The sequence below is a fragment of the Cupressus sempervirens genome, chromosome 7 (assembly GCF_028749045.1).
Source record: "Cupressus sempervirens isolate cs-2001-9-10 chromosome 7, ASM2874904v1, whole genome shotgun sequence".
In the NCBI taxonomy this organism is placed as follows: domain Eukaryota; kingdom Viridiplantae; phylum Streptophyta; class Pinopsida; order Cupressales; family Cupressaceae; genus Cupressus; species Cupressus sempervirens.
In genome coordinates, this window is record NC_143124.1 from 584,213,477 (window position 1) to 584,231,517 (window position 18,041).

Here is an 18,041-nt window from a genome sequence, read left to right on the forward strand (position 1 = left end):
TTATATGTGCAATAAAATCAATACGTGGAGGCAAAAAGCTTCATATTGATTACAATTTGAATTTCATAGATACAAACAAAGCTACTATCATGGGTGAGGTGGTATTTACTATACATATTTAAAATTAACTCTAATCAATGAATCCAACACACCATTAAATTTTTATATTGTCTTTGCTAACTTAGAATAATAACACATGTGCTTTAACATGTCTCAATGATTTTGTTTTGAAATAAAGGGCTACAATATGGATCAATAGCCATAGGATACGCATGATGGAAATGGTTCTCATGGGACTTCTTCTCGACAGATAAAACTCATTGTTTTTGTACAAATTAGATACAAGAAACATGTTAGTGCTTATTTTCTATTATGTTTTATTCTTCACTACTATTTTGGATTTATTTTAAATATAGCACTAATAATATTACTCTCATAAATGAGTGTTGGTCAAGATAAGGGAAAGGAAAAAGTAGTCCATGAAGAGAAGGATGAATTCATTATTGATTTTGCATCAATCATTTTATGGATGTAGTGCAAAAGGTGCTTCATGCTTTAGGAATAAGGTTAAAGAAATTGGCATCAACTCGATCTTAGACTCCTCAAATACAACAAATGGAGGATGAGTTGATGCAACTAGTTCGTACATATACAGTAAGTATTAATGAAGTTTTAAATTATAAAAAAAGTTCATAATAGTTTTTATAGTATACTCTTTTATTTATGTCATTAAATAAAATGCACTTACAAAGAGGCATTGCCACCACATCTTTTACCATGCTACGTGTTACTGAAACATCGACATTGCCTCTTCGATTATGTTCCTTATAGAAGGCATCGCAATGAATATACGATCAATCGTAGGAGTTGAAAAATGAGATTGTTAAAGCACAATGAAACATGCGATGTACTTGAACCACCTGAAGTATCATCCCCTGGGGCATCACCCTTGTACGTCCTCAACATCCTCTATAAAAATAACACATATAGATTCCTCTTTTTCTTTCTAATTTTCATGTGTTTATTTCACTTGAACTATTATTTCTTAGGGGGCATTTTGTAATATTGGATTTATTTTATGCACTAGATGATGAGGACCTTCCAAGGTGTACCTATGTTAGATGTACGAGAACAATAAAGAATTATGATCAATTGCTTGTTAGAAATGAAGATGGTCTTCCCCTGAGAGTAGCCCAACTTTTAGGTACTTTAAAGATTGATCCTTTGTTTTACTACACAATATCTTATACTTGTAATCAAATGCACTAACCTCCTATGCAATCCCTTGGAATAACTACTAATCCCATTATTATTTTACAGGGAATAATTATTTTATGAAAAAATTAATGATGAATGTTTGTGTATATTTGGGTCAAACATATGCATAGGGTATCATATTTTGATTTCATTGCTAGATCATGCTTCCTTCAATCAATTTCTTCAAGTAAATTAAAAGGTAGCTTCAATTCATTTATGAATATTTTTTTCCTTTTCTTAAAAGGTAGAATTTGCAAATGAAAGAGTTGAAGGATAAACTCATTAATGCCAGACAACACTTTTTGGACCCAACATCTTTCAAAGACTTAGGATCCTTGAGAAAGAGGGCCAAGCTTTGAAGTATATTAGGTACAACTAAAGGACCCAAATGAAAAAAAACCCTTATTATGAGCGACCCCCCTATATTCCTATTATTGAGTGGGAGAATCTTAAAAAGGATGCCACTGAGAAAAAAGAAAAGAGATGATGGAGAAATGGTACCACCCAAGGAAAGAAGGTATGTCATAATATTAAGAATGAAATTATGTAATAATTACTATTAATACTTATTTGATCTAACACATTTCAAACTTTACATAGGTTTCCTAATACATCAAAGGCAACTAAACCAAGAAAAAAGAAGCACAGGCAATACAAGCTTAGCTTGGGTGGATATTCAAAAAAATTTGCACGAATTGTAAGTATAAGTAAATGAAAAATTATATGCAAATATTTATAAATTTTTAAAATATTTGGTCTTTGATGAAACTAATTACAAAACAAATTAATGATACCAAGAAAAAAATATAGGCCGCGGATTTTATAAAAAATAACTTCTAAAGAGGACAAGAAATTAGCCTACAGGCAAGGTTATATAGTCATGGTTGAATGACTCCAAGCAGTGAGTGTGCATGGTTCTTATGTTGGATCTATTGATGAGGTAAATAAGTGAATTGGTTTTTATTTCAAATTGAATACTTTAGCAATTACTGTATTTGATATTAAGTTCCAAAAATAAAAGGTCATTATATTTGTTTTAAGGAAACAATGATTATAAATTTGTTTAAAAATTTAAAGTGGATATATTTATATGTATTAAAATGAATGATTACCATTTCTTAGTATTTTTCTTGTATTTATATGTATATATTGTTGATAAATGCACTAATTATTTACATTAGATTGTAGTCTACCAATCTTGATACACTAGTCGAGCACTGTGGAGGCATCAATTTGAATGTGGATCCTAGTACTCAAGGTATATATTTTCTATTCAATTTTTTATTTCTAAATTATTAATACTTGAGTAAATATTTTAAATTTAATTTGGTGTAGTAATATAAATTTAACTGTATAATATGTGTTGGGATTAAGAAAACATCTTGTATTGCAATTGTAGGGGATGTAGAGGTTGTTCTTGATGAGCATGTTGAGGTCCAAGCCAGTGGGCAAGATGATATGGTTGGACAAGGTAAAGAGCACTACAATATTCCTTAAAATATTTAAAGTCTTAAATTTTTTAAATTTAACCCTTTTATTTGTTATTGCAAAGGACCAACCTTTGCAATTTTTTAAAATTTAACCCTTTTATTTGTTATTGTCGAGGAGCAACCTTTGCAAAGAATAACAAATGCACATTCATAGGTGAGAAGAAATATCGATGATGACATGTATATGCCTCTACAACAATATAGGGAAGGACCAAAAAGGAAATAAAGAAAAAGAAATGATTCATGTAAACTTATGTAACTTATTTGATAATGACTAATGTTTTATTTATATTCTATTGAATGTTCATCTGCATGTTCTAATGAATCTTATGTTTTAAAGTTAATGTGAATTTTCTAATAAAACTTATGTGTTAATGAATGTTATCATGTGATAATTCATGAATGTTACATTTTATTAATAGAATGAATCATTTAAGATGTTAACGGGGAATTTAGATGTTAACAAGTGTGGGGCCAAATGAACTTCCACCTTCACTTGGTTGGTTATGATTAGTAGAGAATATTAAACTATTCTCAAAACTAAGTGAAGCTTAGTATTAACCTATGATTGCATGATAAGTGATTGTGTGAATCTCTTGGTTTCAAGCAATGCAAAATGAGGCCATAGTTCAATATGCAATCTCAATTCATATGTATACGACATTAGGTGGAGCTGAAAAACCCTAATAGGTTTACATTTTTGTTAAAGGTCTTTAATTAGGTATTTTAAGTTAAAATGATTCATGAGAATATAAAAATATAAATAATTCTAATTCAACTATTTTGAAATATCTGTATGTTACTAACGAATGACTCCATAGTGGATATGTTGTTTGCTACAACATTGTGTATAGATTAAAGTATGAAACTAAAAATTAACTAACCTCTAAAGTTTTATATACTTCTAAAATGTCCCATTGTCTTGAAGTCATTTTTTAAGCACTCGAAGTCTTGTGGTCTACTATTGTGTGTAAATTGCAAGCATTACAATCCCACTTTCTTTCTATGTATTTTCTATTGGATTTTTTTTCTAGAAATGTACTTGTATATAGATGCCAAAAACTATTGCAAAGCTGGTGTTATATGATGTCTTCTTACAATCAACAAATTTAACCATTCTTTGTATAATATAAATTAATATTTTTGTTTCCATCAATTTTATCACCCATTTCAATGGATTCATATAATAAATTATTTGCTTTGGAAACACTAAAGTATTGTTAGTCTATTACCTATATGTTTTTTAATTTGATATTAATATCCACATATTTGGTCAATTATAAGGAGTTTTTGAGTACTTTGGTCAATTATAAGGAGTTTGAGAGTTGTTTGGAATAAGAATGACATTGGGTATTGAAAACACATAGAGCCCATGAATGGACACAAATTGGACAGCATGGAAAAGCTGACACCTGGGAAACATGCATTGCAATATAAACATTTAAAAATCCTAGTTTCATAGTTATTGAAAGAACCACATTATCAGTGTGAATGAAAATAATAATAATATGCCTCTTACTAGATATAAATTTTGTTATGTGTGCCAAGTAGAATCAATGGTAGAGTGGCCATGTGAGATTATATTAATAAAATGTTCTCTTGAGCCTATGAATTATCAACTATCAAATGTGAATGTAAACTAATCTATCTCTTTGTCTTATCTTGTGTGAATAGAATTCCATCAATTGTTACATTGCATGTTGGTACGTACATTTCTTCTTTCAATCCTACAACTGTTTGATAGCCCACATGGTAACTTTATTTTTTAGACTACATAATTAGATAGTCCATATGCCATACATAATATCAAACATGGGCATTTATCTAACATCTAGTGATACATTGAAAACAATCTAAAATTTCTTCTTCTAAGTGAAGGGCATGTGAGTAAAGTCCATGTACTATACAATGACAGGCTCCACATACTACTGAACATTAGCAACCTTAAATCTTCCTTGTCTTTTTTAGTCCAATGCTTGTTAGATGATTAGCTCAATCTTAGGTTGATAAATCAGCTCCAAAAATTGTATTTCCTTGTAATAGGTGAATGATGATCTGACATATGAAATAGCCACTCTTTCCTAACCAATGAACTCATCAAAGTCTAAAGGGCACATATTAATAACATTTGTTGGAGTGTATTAAATATGTGCAGTGATTAAAATATACCAAGGGCTAATAATTTTGTATGAACAAAGTATTCACCTTTAATAACATATCTCATCTCATATTAACTTTGGAAAGTAAAGTGATCTTCTAACAAGGTTTGATTTGGGTTTCATTTAATCACTTCTATATACCTATGAGAAATAAATCACAACACTTTAAAATTTTGCTCGAAAACAACTTGTGTCGAGTGACAATGCTTAGCACAAGAGAGTGTTGAGTGATAGGTAGACGGTGCCAAGTTAGCTCAGCACAACAGAAAGTCAAGTGAACTCGGCACACAAGGGCAACTCGGCACTAGTGTATGCCGAGTGAGCTCGGCAACAAAGGATGTCGAGTGAGCTCAGTCTCCACTGCAAGGTGGTGCTTAGTAGAAGAGGATGTTGAGTGAGCTCAATCACCACTATAGATAGAACTCAGTGAGAATAATATGAACTTCTCAAATGCAATAATATTATACAATAATAACTAGAAGAAGAAAAATAGAGTGCCAAGTATGCCTGCTTACTTTCTATTCAAATATGATAAATTTATTACAAAATCTAGGAGCATTCAGTTTCAACCAGAAAATCCTAAAATCTTCAAACTAATACAACTTTAAACTTGTAGCTCTAGTGGTTGCATACAATAACACCTAGAGAAATCATTGATTCACAGGTTGAATCAAAACAACAAACTTATAGAATAACCAAAAGATTCAACACGTGCAACTGCAAACACAAAACTAGAACTTCCTTTTCTCTTTTGACTTGATATGCTAATCAATTTCTCTTCTCTGCATTGCAACCTACTCTTCTACAACTTTTCAACTGCTTCAATTGATTGAATGAGATAGATTCATTCCTTTTGTCTCTTGTTGAAAACATTTTCCCTCTCATTTTTCAATTTTGAACTCACCTACCATGCATTAATGTTTCTAACTATTAGCTCTAATTAGGGTGGTAGGTGGGGTATTTGGCTCTAGGGGCAACCGACCTACAACACTCCCCCTTTGTCCTAAGCCAAACCAAACAAGAATCACTCCTAATCTAAATCAATTACACCAAGACACTCTCTTAGGTGTACAAAAGTTCCAATGTGTAAAAGGCTTAGTAAAAATGTCTGCTAGCTATTGCTTAGACTTGTAAAATTTTATTTTGATATCTCCATTCTCCACAAACTCTCTAATGAAGTGATATTTGATCTCTATGTTCTTACTTCTCCCATGGAAGACTAGATTCTTGGACAATGCAATTGAGGAGATGTTGTCACAATAAATTGTGGTTCCATCTCTTGTCTTTCATTCAAATTTGTCAAGATCCTTCTTAACTAGATAGCTTGACATGTTGCTGCATTTTCTGCTACGTATTCAGTCTCTACTCTAGATTGAGTAACAATAGGTTGCTTCTTGGATGCCCATGAAACTGCACCCTATCCCATATGAAACATGTATCTGGAAGTGCTCTTCCTATCATCTAAACTTCCAACCTAATCACTATCCATGCAACCAACCATCTTGAAATCATTTTTTGTATTATACAAAATTTTAAATCCCTGGGTACCATTCACATACTTTAGGATCCTCTTTCCTACTTGCCAATGGAAATCCTTTGGTGTTTTCATAAATCTAGAAATCAAACTTACTGCATGCATTATGTCTGGCCAAGTTACTGTCAAATACATCAAACTTCCAACCATAATCTTGTATAGTATTGGATTCACACTTTTTTTGTGATCTTCCTTGCTCAACTTTAGACCTATTGTTGTTAGTGTTGGGGCTGCCTTACTATTCTGCATTTTGAATCTTTCTAAGATCTCTACCTTGCATATTTTTCTTGAGAGATGAACATGCCATCATGCATTTGTTTTACTTCTATGCCTAGAAAATATTTTAAAAGACTTAGATTTGTCATTTCAAATTCATTCTTCATGGCCTCTTTGAACCCACCAATTAGGAAATTGCCAACTAGTGAAGATCAAGTCATCAACATACAAGACAACAATCAACACATTACCATTTTTTGCCTTGATGTATAGGGTGGGCTCACCATCACTTTTGTTAAAGCCATTGTTCATCAAATATGAGTCAATCCTATTGTACCATGCTTGTGGAGTTTGCTTGAGCCCATATAGAGCTCTCTTCAATCTATATACTTTGTGTTCTTCACCTACAACTTCATGAGTAGGTGGCTGCTCCACATAAACTTCTTCCTCCAATACACCATTCAAGAAGGCGAATTTCACATCCATTTGATATACCTTCCATTTGTGTTGGGCTGCAATTGCTATGACAACACACACAATTTCCATTCTTACAATCGGGGCATATGTCTCATCATAATCTTTGCTATAATATTACTTGTACCCCTTGACCACTAAGCGTGCCTTATGCCTATCTATTTTTCCTTCAGCATTGCACTTGGTCTTGTATACCCATTTTACTCCAATTACTTATTTCTTGGGAGGCAAAGTAGTTAACTCCCATGTCTCATTCCTTTCAATAGCATTTATTTCTTCATCCATGGCATTACACCATTTTTCTTTATTCACAACTTCTTCAAAATAAATTGGATCACTATGAGAAAATAATGCAAAATTTACACTCTCATTATAGTCTTCATCATACCTTTCTTCTTGGTATATCTCCCTTAGACTTTTAGTCTTTCTTTGAAATAGAGAAGCAAGAGTGGGATCTAAATTTTTAGTATTGCTACTGCTACTATTTTGCATATTGGCTCATGGTTGTCTTGAAGTGCTTGGAGTTGTTGCTTGGCATGTTAAGGGTTGCTTCCCTTTTTTTTCTTTGTTTGCAATGCATGTTAGCTGCTCCATCTTCTTGTTGATCACCAATTTCATCTTCTTCCTCTTCAATAGTAGGTACTTTACTTGAAGTGCTTGAGGATTCATCTACTGAGTCGATCCCATGACTAATTTTCAAGAAACTTCACATCTCTTAAAATGATGATCTTCTTGGCGATTGGACCATATAGCCTATAGGTCTTTGATTCTAAGTTATACCCTATGAAGATGCATTTTAGACCTTTGTTATCCAACTTTTTCCTTTATTCTTTAGGCACATGTGCATATGCTACACATCTGAACACTCTCAAGTGTTCAATTGTCCATCTATTGCTTGACCAAGCCTCAAGAGGTATCTTGTCACGAACTGATTTTGTAGGACACCTATTGATCAAATGTACTGCTATTTCTATAGCTTCTCCCCAATATTTAGTTGGGAGTCCTTTTGCTTTCATCATGCTTCTAGCCATTTCAACAATGGTCTTATTATTTCTCTCAGCCACTCCATTTTGTTGTGGAGTATAACTGGTTGTAAGCTCTTTTCTTATGCCATTTTTCTTACAAAAAATTACAAACATATTGGAGGTATACTCCCCTCCTCTATCTGATTTAAGGACCTTAACATAGTGTCCACATTCTTTTTCAGCCAAGACTTTGAAATCAACAAATTTATCAAATGCTTTAGATTTATTCTTCAAAAAATACACCCATGTACTACAACTTAAATCATCTATGAATGTCATAAAATAAGTACTCCCCCCAATAGAAGTAGTTTTCATAGGGCCTACCAAATCAGAATGCACCAATTCTAATGTTGCTCTAGCCCTTTTAAAATTTATAGAATTAAAGGGAAGCCTATGTTACTTATCCAAATTACAAGCCTCACACTTGTCATAGGAATATATTATGCTTGGCAAACCATCTACTTTTCTTTGACAACAAATTTAAACCAACAAAGCCAAGATGTCCATACTTGAGATGCCAAAGCTTGGAGGGGTGTTCAATCATGCTCCTAAGAGCTGATTACTGATATACTATTGTACATACATGCTTGGGAGGTGCAACACTGATTTGAGAAGAGAAACATGTCTCTATCTTCAATGGGAACATCTGATTCTTTTTCATTTGGATTGTTGCAAGTAATCTATTACTCCCATCCTTCTCATGAATGACACACTTGTCATTTTCCATTAGCATTTTGTATCCATTTTGAATGAGTTGTCCAACACTCATCAAATTGTGCTTCATACTAGGGGCAAAAAACACATTATGTATCTCTTTCTTCTCACCTTTCTTGGTGCAATGGGAATGGTTCTATTATTTCCCATCTTAATTTCAGACTTAAAAGTCTTATCAATGAAAGAAAATAAACTTTCATTACCACTCATGTGGTTGCTACATCCATTGTCCAGATACCATACCTTAGGGTTTCCTTCTTCACCTATGTTACACGTGATAAAGATTGTGAGATTGTTTGCCATTTTCATGTTCACATCAGCCACATTTGCATTTTTCTTTGAGTAATCACCTTGTTTCTTTCAGTATTCACTTGTATAATGCCCATACTTATGATAGTAGTAGCATTCAACATTGCTCTTGTTGGAGTTGTAATTCTTCTTACCTCCTCTAGAGCTATTTTGAGAGGTACTTGCTCCCTCTTGGTTGCTTCCTTGTCCTGAGCTTTCTGCACCAGCATTCCTTTGATCATTCCTTCCATGACCTCTACTTCTTGACCCTCTACCAGAGCCATTTCTTCCTCTCTCCTTGCCTCTTGAATTCTCTTGAGCCTTGAAAGATTGCTCTTGGGAAGTAGTTACTGATTTATTTATCTAATGTTCATGGGTTTGAAGAGTTCCCATCAACTCATCCATGATCAATGTGATGAGGTCCTTTGTTTCCTCTATGGTCATCACAAGGTTGTCATATTTTTGAAGTAAACTACTCAATATCTTCTCTACAATCCTCTACTCATCATAATGTTCTCCATTTATTTTGAGCTAATTTATCAAAGTGGAGATTTTTGAGCTAAACTCTATAATAGGTTCATTGTCTCTCATCTGAAGGTCCTCAAACGCTCTTCTAATCATCTGTAGCTTTACTACTTTGACCTTATCAGTCCTCTTGAAGTTCATCTCAAAATTGTCCCATGCTTCCTTTGCATAATTTTCTACTACGATCTTGGGAAAAACTATCTTTGTCATTGTTGCCTAATCAAACTTAATGCCTCAGCATCCTTTCTCCTTGACTCCTTCAGCTGAGTCTTTTGATTATTGGTAAGGGAAATATATTGAGTTGGGTCTGTTACATCATTGAACCCATTGGCCACAAACTCCCACAAATTATTTGCAACCATTATTGTTTTCATATTCTTTGCCCATGTATCATCATTTTTTCCATTAAAAGACAGTGGCTACTACCATATCTTTCCTACATCTCTTGCCATATTAATTATCCCAGAAAAAAGATGCCCTAATTCACTATGGATGTGGGCCCTCAAAGCTTTGATACCATGTGAAAAATAAATCACAACACTTTAAAAATTTTCTTGGCAATAACTAATGTTGAGTGATAATGCTCAACACAAGAGAGTGTTGAGTGATAGGTAGACAGTGCCAAGTTAGCTTGACATAAGAGGAAGTTGAGTGAACTCGGCACATACTAGTGTATGCCAAGCGAGCTCGGCAATAAAGGATGTTGAGTGAGCTCGGTCTCCACTACAAGGTGATGCTCAATAGAAGAGGATTTCGAGTGAGCTTGGTCACCACTATAGATAAAACTTAGTGAGAGAAACAAAGAGAGGACTTGGTAAAGACCAAACTAAGTGGGTTGTAGACTAGACTTACAACCTAGAATTTTTCACAATTAAAACTAGAGAGCTAAAGGATGAAACTTTCAAAAATGAGCTTCTCAAATGTAATAATATTATGCAATGATAAATAGAAGAAGAACTTGTCAAGTATGCCTTCTTACTTGCTTTCTTTCTATTCAAATATGATAAAACTATTACAAAATCTGGGAGCATTTGGCTTCAACTAGAAAATCTTAAAATCTTCAAACTGATAAAACTTAAAATTTAAAACTTGCAGCTCTAATGGCTACATACAATAACACCTGGAGCAATCACTGCTTCACAGGTCAAGTCAAAACAACAAACTTACAAAATATTTGAAAGGATCCAACAGGTGCAACTACAAACCTAAAACTAGAACTTCCTTCTATCTTCTAACTTGATCTGCTAATCAACTTCTCTTCTCTACACTACAAGCTACTCTTCTACAACTCTTTAACTCCTTCAAATGATTGAATGAGACAAATTCATTCCTTTTATCTCTTGCCAAAAATGTTTTCCCTCTCATTTTTCAATTTTGAACTCACCTACCATGCATTAATATTTTTGGCCATTCTACTGGCCATCAGGGTGGTAGGTGGGCATTTGAATCTAAGGGCAACCAACCTACCTACATTAAATATTTCAACAATACCAAACTATTTCTTTTCTAGTTGCACTATGCTAAACAAGTTGCTTCCTTTGCATTGCTAACTAGTAGAAGAATATTGTGTATGCAACATCAAATCTCAGTATCAAATCCCATTTAATGGTGGAAAGAGTACACCACACACTCACAGTTTTAACATCCAGACCATACAATTCAAGCAAACTAGATTCCTTATAATATTGAACCTTTTTTTGTATGTGTGTCAAAGAGCATAAATGTTTTTTCAAAAATTTATTCACCCAACAATAACTTTAATAATTTGTGTTCATTGAATGACTACTACAACCAAACAATTGTAACCTTGTACTTAATGATGATCATCAATCTTGTATAACACATGCACCAACATCTTCTCTCCTATTTGATAGTTTCCAGTCATGTATAAATTGGGCATAATCAGTCTCAGTAACATGAGAAGAGGTTTAGTGCAATGGTCTTCATACCATCGCATCTCATATTACTAAAAAAAAATTGGTTGAGTTCTTAGAGAAAAATCTCTCTATGTCAATGTAGCTACTACAAATCGATCATATCATATAAATGCATTGTTATATATGATTGACTTTTACATATTCAATCTTATTTTGTTCTTGTGGGCTATAAATTTGATACTCTTGATAAAGCCATCATATAAGATCAAGACAAATAGGTAAGAAGGGGATAAAGACAATAATTATCACCCTCCCTCATTCATATAATGAGGCTAGAGATAATCCTAGACAAGATTTATTCATAAAACCATGATATCTATAATGTTTGGGGCTATATATTTGTCAGTCTTGGTATCTTGCATTTATTACATCTAGACAGACTTTTAAAACCCAATGAGTAATGTCTTTAATAGTTGTACAATATTTTAAGTATATATCTAGCTCCAACACAATTACTTCTCTTCACACATTCCTTTATCTTGTCTTGTATTGGTAGCAATATTATGTCAAATAGTTTTCATTAATCTTCATTCTTTGTGACAAGATTAGCTTGATTTTATGCATGTATATAAACTTAACTTTGGTGGCTTCATGCATCTTCTTTTGGAAAATCAAATCCTTCACTGTTGACATGGGTTTGAAATACATCTAATATGTGCCTTCTATGTGTATGATAATGGAGGAAAAGGTAACATTAGTTAACCTGAGGGATAGTAGAAGAAATGCACATGCTCATCTTTCAAGTGTTTGGTTTCTCCTGATAAGCATTCTAATAGGTTGGACATTTATGGGAGGAAGTTTCTCATTTTCTACCAAATTAAGGGACATAACCAAGAGACTTGAAGATGAAAACATCATCTCAATGCTCTTAGATCAACTGTTGTGACTAGGTAGACCATGTGTAACCTTCTCATGGATAAGTGAGATGTAGTCCTTGAGTAACTTGAGACTTTCTACTTAATCATTTTCCATTTACAATCTTGACTATAAAATCATGGTAACTTGGACTATTTTCTCTTTCCAATAATCAATGTTCTTCCCAAAATTGGAGCTTGAACATTTAGAAAGAGCGACTATTCCATATGTAATAGGTGGTTGATGATGGTTGTGACAAACTTGAAATTATATTTCTTGCTATTTGTGGCAAAATTGGTTGTGCATGTGGGTATCCTCCTATACTAGCTTGATTGTATGTATATAATGAATAAATTAGTAGGAGTTTCTCATAATTATTATTTGAGAACATCTAATCTGATCCCACACTATAATGCCTGCCAATTTTTTTTTTTTAATAATTCAACAAGCTGCCACAATTATGATGGCTTGTTTTGACAGATAGCTATCAGTTTGAACGCATTTCTATCTCTTAGCCATCTCAATTATGATGGACTAATCTAATGGAAAGCCATCACTCCCATAGCACTTTTTTTGCATACCCTTCGTAGTTGTGATGGCCCTCTCCAATGGATAGATTGCGATGGCAAATTGAAGGCATATAACATCATATTTTAGATAGGATGTTGTCACAATTGGGATGATGTGAAGATGGACTCTTGCCCTTGCCTTATTCCAAGTTACAAAAGCATCATCAGTTTCAATTGTGATGGACTCCCTTGCCATCACAATTTGTGATGGAAAAAGTCTAACACCTATCTGATAGGAGCCAATTCGAGGTATTATCACTTGGGTGATGGGTGGCCATTGTAATTCAGCCCAAATGTAGTAGTGCTACATTACTTGATGAGTTGATTTCTCCTCTTCTTCCTTTTGATGAGATGAGGGGAAATGTAAGGTCCATTTTGTTGCTCCCCCTTTTATCATTCCTTATACCACTTTTTCTCATGACTCAACTGAAAAATTTCCTACTGTTGAAGATCTAAAAAATAAATATCCTAAAGGTTATCACATTATTATTAAACCTAATTACACTAGCCTAAGACTTATTATTAATGAATAGGGTCTTAAAATTATTATTAATATGTCTCCTAAGCTGAATAAACATGGTTTTGGATATTCTCCTTTTGCTATAGTGTAATAATATATCAGACAACCTCCTCTTCAACTTATCTTACCTACCCTTGATCTTGATTATCCAAATACTCATCAAGATTTGAGTTTGAAGGTGTATAAATTTTAATTAGTTGTTACTAAACAAAAGAAATCTCCTATACTTCTTCAAAATTATCTTTTTTGTATTCATCTCCCTTTCATTATAGTTATGATCATAATATTTCTGATTATTGTCATTTTTATTTGTATGTTAAAGAAAAGGCTTCAATGGGTATTAATCCTAATACACGTTAGGTGTTACAATTTTTGCATGATTTCCCTTGGTCTTTGTTTATCATCTATTGGAATATATTCCCCATTATCTTATATGATGTGCCCTTGGTATCTCCTAATAGTTTCTTTCCTTTGTTCTTCACTGGGGGCAATATTTCTTTCTTTCTTCAAGATCCTTTCTTCTTCTCTACATGGGCATTTCTTCAAAATCTTATGAGAGAAGAAAACTTTGGTATCTCTTCTACATTCAATTTTTTTTCTATTTATACATAATGCCTTTTCTCTATTTTCTACCATTTTTTGAGATGTTCTTTAGAATTTATAATGGCCTTGTTCATTTATCTTCCTATAAATTGATATTGTTTTATAAAACTTTTTCATTTGTAGGTATGTTTTCTTTGCTATATGCATACTTGTGTGTTTTAGCTTAGCAAAGTATAATTCATATATGTGATCTTATGTTGAGAAAAGATTGATACAAGTATGAGAATGCATTTCCATCATTGTTTTGTCACTGATGTCAAACCTGCTACCTACTAATAAAGACAATTGGTTAATAGTTTATTTGAGTACTATCATTTGTTTGATTGATGAAGAGGATTTGATCAAACGTGATAACAAGAGCATCTAGAGGAAAGGTTGAGTTATAGTATGTAAAAGAAGTACAAAGATTTGTTAAGATAGTAATGATATAGTGTATTTTTTATCTACTTAAGGCTACAAAGGATGAATACACTGATTAATGCTAGAAGAACAAGTAAGAAGAATTGTGTTTGCTAAGCTTGATCTAGTGCACCGTAGGTGGCAAGCAATGTTAGTGTAGGCCAAGCAGAAAGTTAGGTGGAGTAAAGCAAAGTGAAGTTTTAGTGTATGCCGAGTGAACATAGTGTTAGACAAGTAAAGTTTAGTTGGTGTCGAGCATCATTAAACTTTAGTATGTGCTAAGTGAACTGTTAGTGGATCTTGAGCAGTATAGTGTTTTTCGAGCATTAGAAGTTAGTTAATATCGAGTGACAACATTATGAGTTAGATTAAGAATTCAATGAATCTAAGCCAACAAGGTCAATTTCTTGAATTGTGTGAACCATGTGGAAGATAAGCTTGATGAGCTGGTGGCACAAAATTCAAAGAGGATTGAGAAGGAAGTTTCAAGGAGCTAAAATGAAAATTTGGTAAGATTCAATGAATTTGACCTAATCCTAGAATGTATGATTGTGATAATGTGGAAAAAGATCCAAATTCTCTTTATTAGGGGATACAAGGCATGAAGCAATAGTTAAGTAGTCTTGGCATGTGTGAAAACCCAAGGTAGACAAGGAGTCTAGGGTATTGCTTCACATGGAGGCCAAACTATAGAGTCTATAATTGGCATGCAAAGCAAGAAAGCTTAAGAAGATGAATGCTTGAAGGGTGAACAAGCTATCAAAGATGAAGTGAATGAAAACAAGCAAAATGGAGGACTAAAATAGAGATCTATAATTTGCAAGTGAGTTGTAATTTTTTATCAGATCAAGCCTTACTGTTACTCTCTAATCATTGTATTAGTTTAGGGTAAAATCCTTTGGATTAAGGTTGACCTAACAGTCATTTTTAAATCATTAACAAGGTGGTATTCTAATGGAATGACCTAAAGTCCTCTAATAAGGCTCACTCCTAATAGGGTGATTGAAATCCTTTAACTAGATCACATTTAACAATGTCTATTGTAACCTTTAATAGGGTTGGCCTTTCATAGGGCATCACTTTAGAAGAGTGAGAATTAGTAGCATGTTATTGGTGGGTTTTTTCAAATTGGGTTTCCACGTAAAATCCTTGTGTCATATGTGTGAATGATTCTATTATGTTTCATGTTTACATTTTTACAGAGTGATTTTGACCTAGGATAGTAATCTACATGTTTTGAATGATATAATGGATGTGTGCAAGATACAAGATAAGGAGATATGTGCATGAGTTTTGTTAAGCACTGAAAATTTTTATTGGGAGTTTTGGAACTTGGATAAGTGATTCACCCTCATCTTAGTTATTCTAACAATTGGTATAAGAGCATTGGTTTCTTGTGAGAGATAGCTTCAAGGTACTATAAGTCATAGATCAAAATGCCTAAGAGAGAGGTACCCAAGCTTAACAAGGAGAACTTTTCTGCATGAAAAAGTCTAATGAAGCTACACCTAGGAGGACTTGGTGATCATGCATAGACTACCATCTATTGAACATGTTGACCCTATTGGAACCCTTAATGTTGAAGATCTAAAGAAGAAGAAAGAACAAAATCAAGCAATGTTGGAGATTACATCTGCATTAAGCTACCTAGAGTTTAATGACATCAAGATTTGTGACACTACAAAGAAGATGTGGGATGCTCTTTAAACCATCTATGGAGGAGACAAAAATGTTTTGAGAGCCAAATCTGAAAGTCTCAGAGGTAAGTTTGATGATATGAGAATGGAGGAAGGTGAGATATTGTTCAATATTTATAGAGAATAAAAGATGGTGTAAATGCTATAAGAGGGTCTACTAGTAACACTAATGATGATATAGTATTAAGAAAAGTATTGAGGATACTTGTACCCATCTATGCTATTAGAGTTTCAGCCATACAAGAGCTAAGATGTATACTTGGTACTAATTTGGCCTTTGGAGGTTTGGTAGGTAGGCTTACTACCTTTCAACTCTCTAATTATGATAACTTCAAATGTGAGAATGTTGAATTTGCTTTTAAAGTTAAGTTGTCACTGAAAGTATATAATGAAAAGAAAAAGAAAAAGAGAAAACATATTTTCAGTGGCAATGATATGGATGTAGAACAAATTGAAGTAATGTTGTATAGGGGATTTTATAGAGGCAAAAGAAAGTACAAAGCTAATATTCCTATCATATGTTTTAATTACAATGAAGTTGGTCATATTGTTGCTAGATGTCCAGAGAAGAAGAACAATAGAAGTGGAGACAAATTCAAAAGAAAAAGATGAGAACAACAAAGATTACAAGGAGAAAGGAAAGAAATCCTACTACATTGCTAAAGAGGAATCCAATAAAGAACTTGATGATCATGAGGATGAAGTTGTCTATGTTACAATGAAGGATGAATCTAATGAAGATGAGGCAACTACACTTGTATCTTATGTGAATAAGAGTGACAGATGGATCATTGATAGTGGTTGTTCCAATCCCATGACTAGAGATAAAAGTAAGTTCAATTCCCTTGTGCATTATGATGGAAATAGTGTTAGATTTGGGAACGATGCACCATGTCTTATCAAAGGAAAATGATCAATTAAGTTGATAGATAAGATCATTTGTGATTATTCTTATTATATGGAAGGACTAAATTACAATTTTCTTAGTGTGTCACAATTACCATGATATGATGGATGGATGCATGCAAGATACATGATAAGGAGATATATGTATGAGTTTTATTAAGCACTGAAAAGTTTAATTGAGAGTTTTGGACTTTGGATAACAGATTCACCCCCCTTCTCAATTATTCTAAATTATTCCAACATCTTAATCATTTATATATTATTTTATATTCTTCTAAATTAAGAATTCTTATATTATTTAGAATCAAGTGCTTCCTCTATAGTATGGTATTATATTTCTCTTGTTGGATATTGGATGTTTGCATTTTTGTGCATAGCTATATATTTTTTCTTATGACTCATCTCTACATTCTTCATGATTTTGTTATTTAATACATTATGGATCTCCTTTCTTGTCTTGTTCTTGGTGGGAAAGAGGATTTGTACAATAAAAATTATCTTTTTATACAGATTTACTTTCATTAAGATTAGAAGGAATTTGTTTATTATGTGACACTAACTTTTTCTCTATGAAGAATTGTGTCTTAACTATGGATTCTCTCTTTCAAAAGAAGTGTATATCCTAACTCATCACCTCTTATTTATCAAGTAAAGGTATGTCTCTTATAAATATTTTCCCTTGTTTGAAGATTATTATCCTTCATCCAAGGATCTCTATTTCACCTATGTATATAGGGGACTAAATATGCACATTCTTGTTCTTCTGGCATTCTCCATGGAGTACTCCTGTTAGGTGGTCATCTTATTATTATAATTTATCCCTTTCGAGGATCCTCTTTCCATAAGAGATATATGTAGGGGTAACAACTCCTC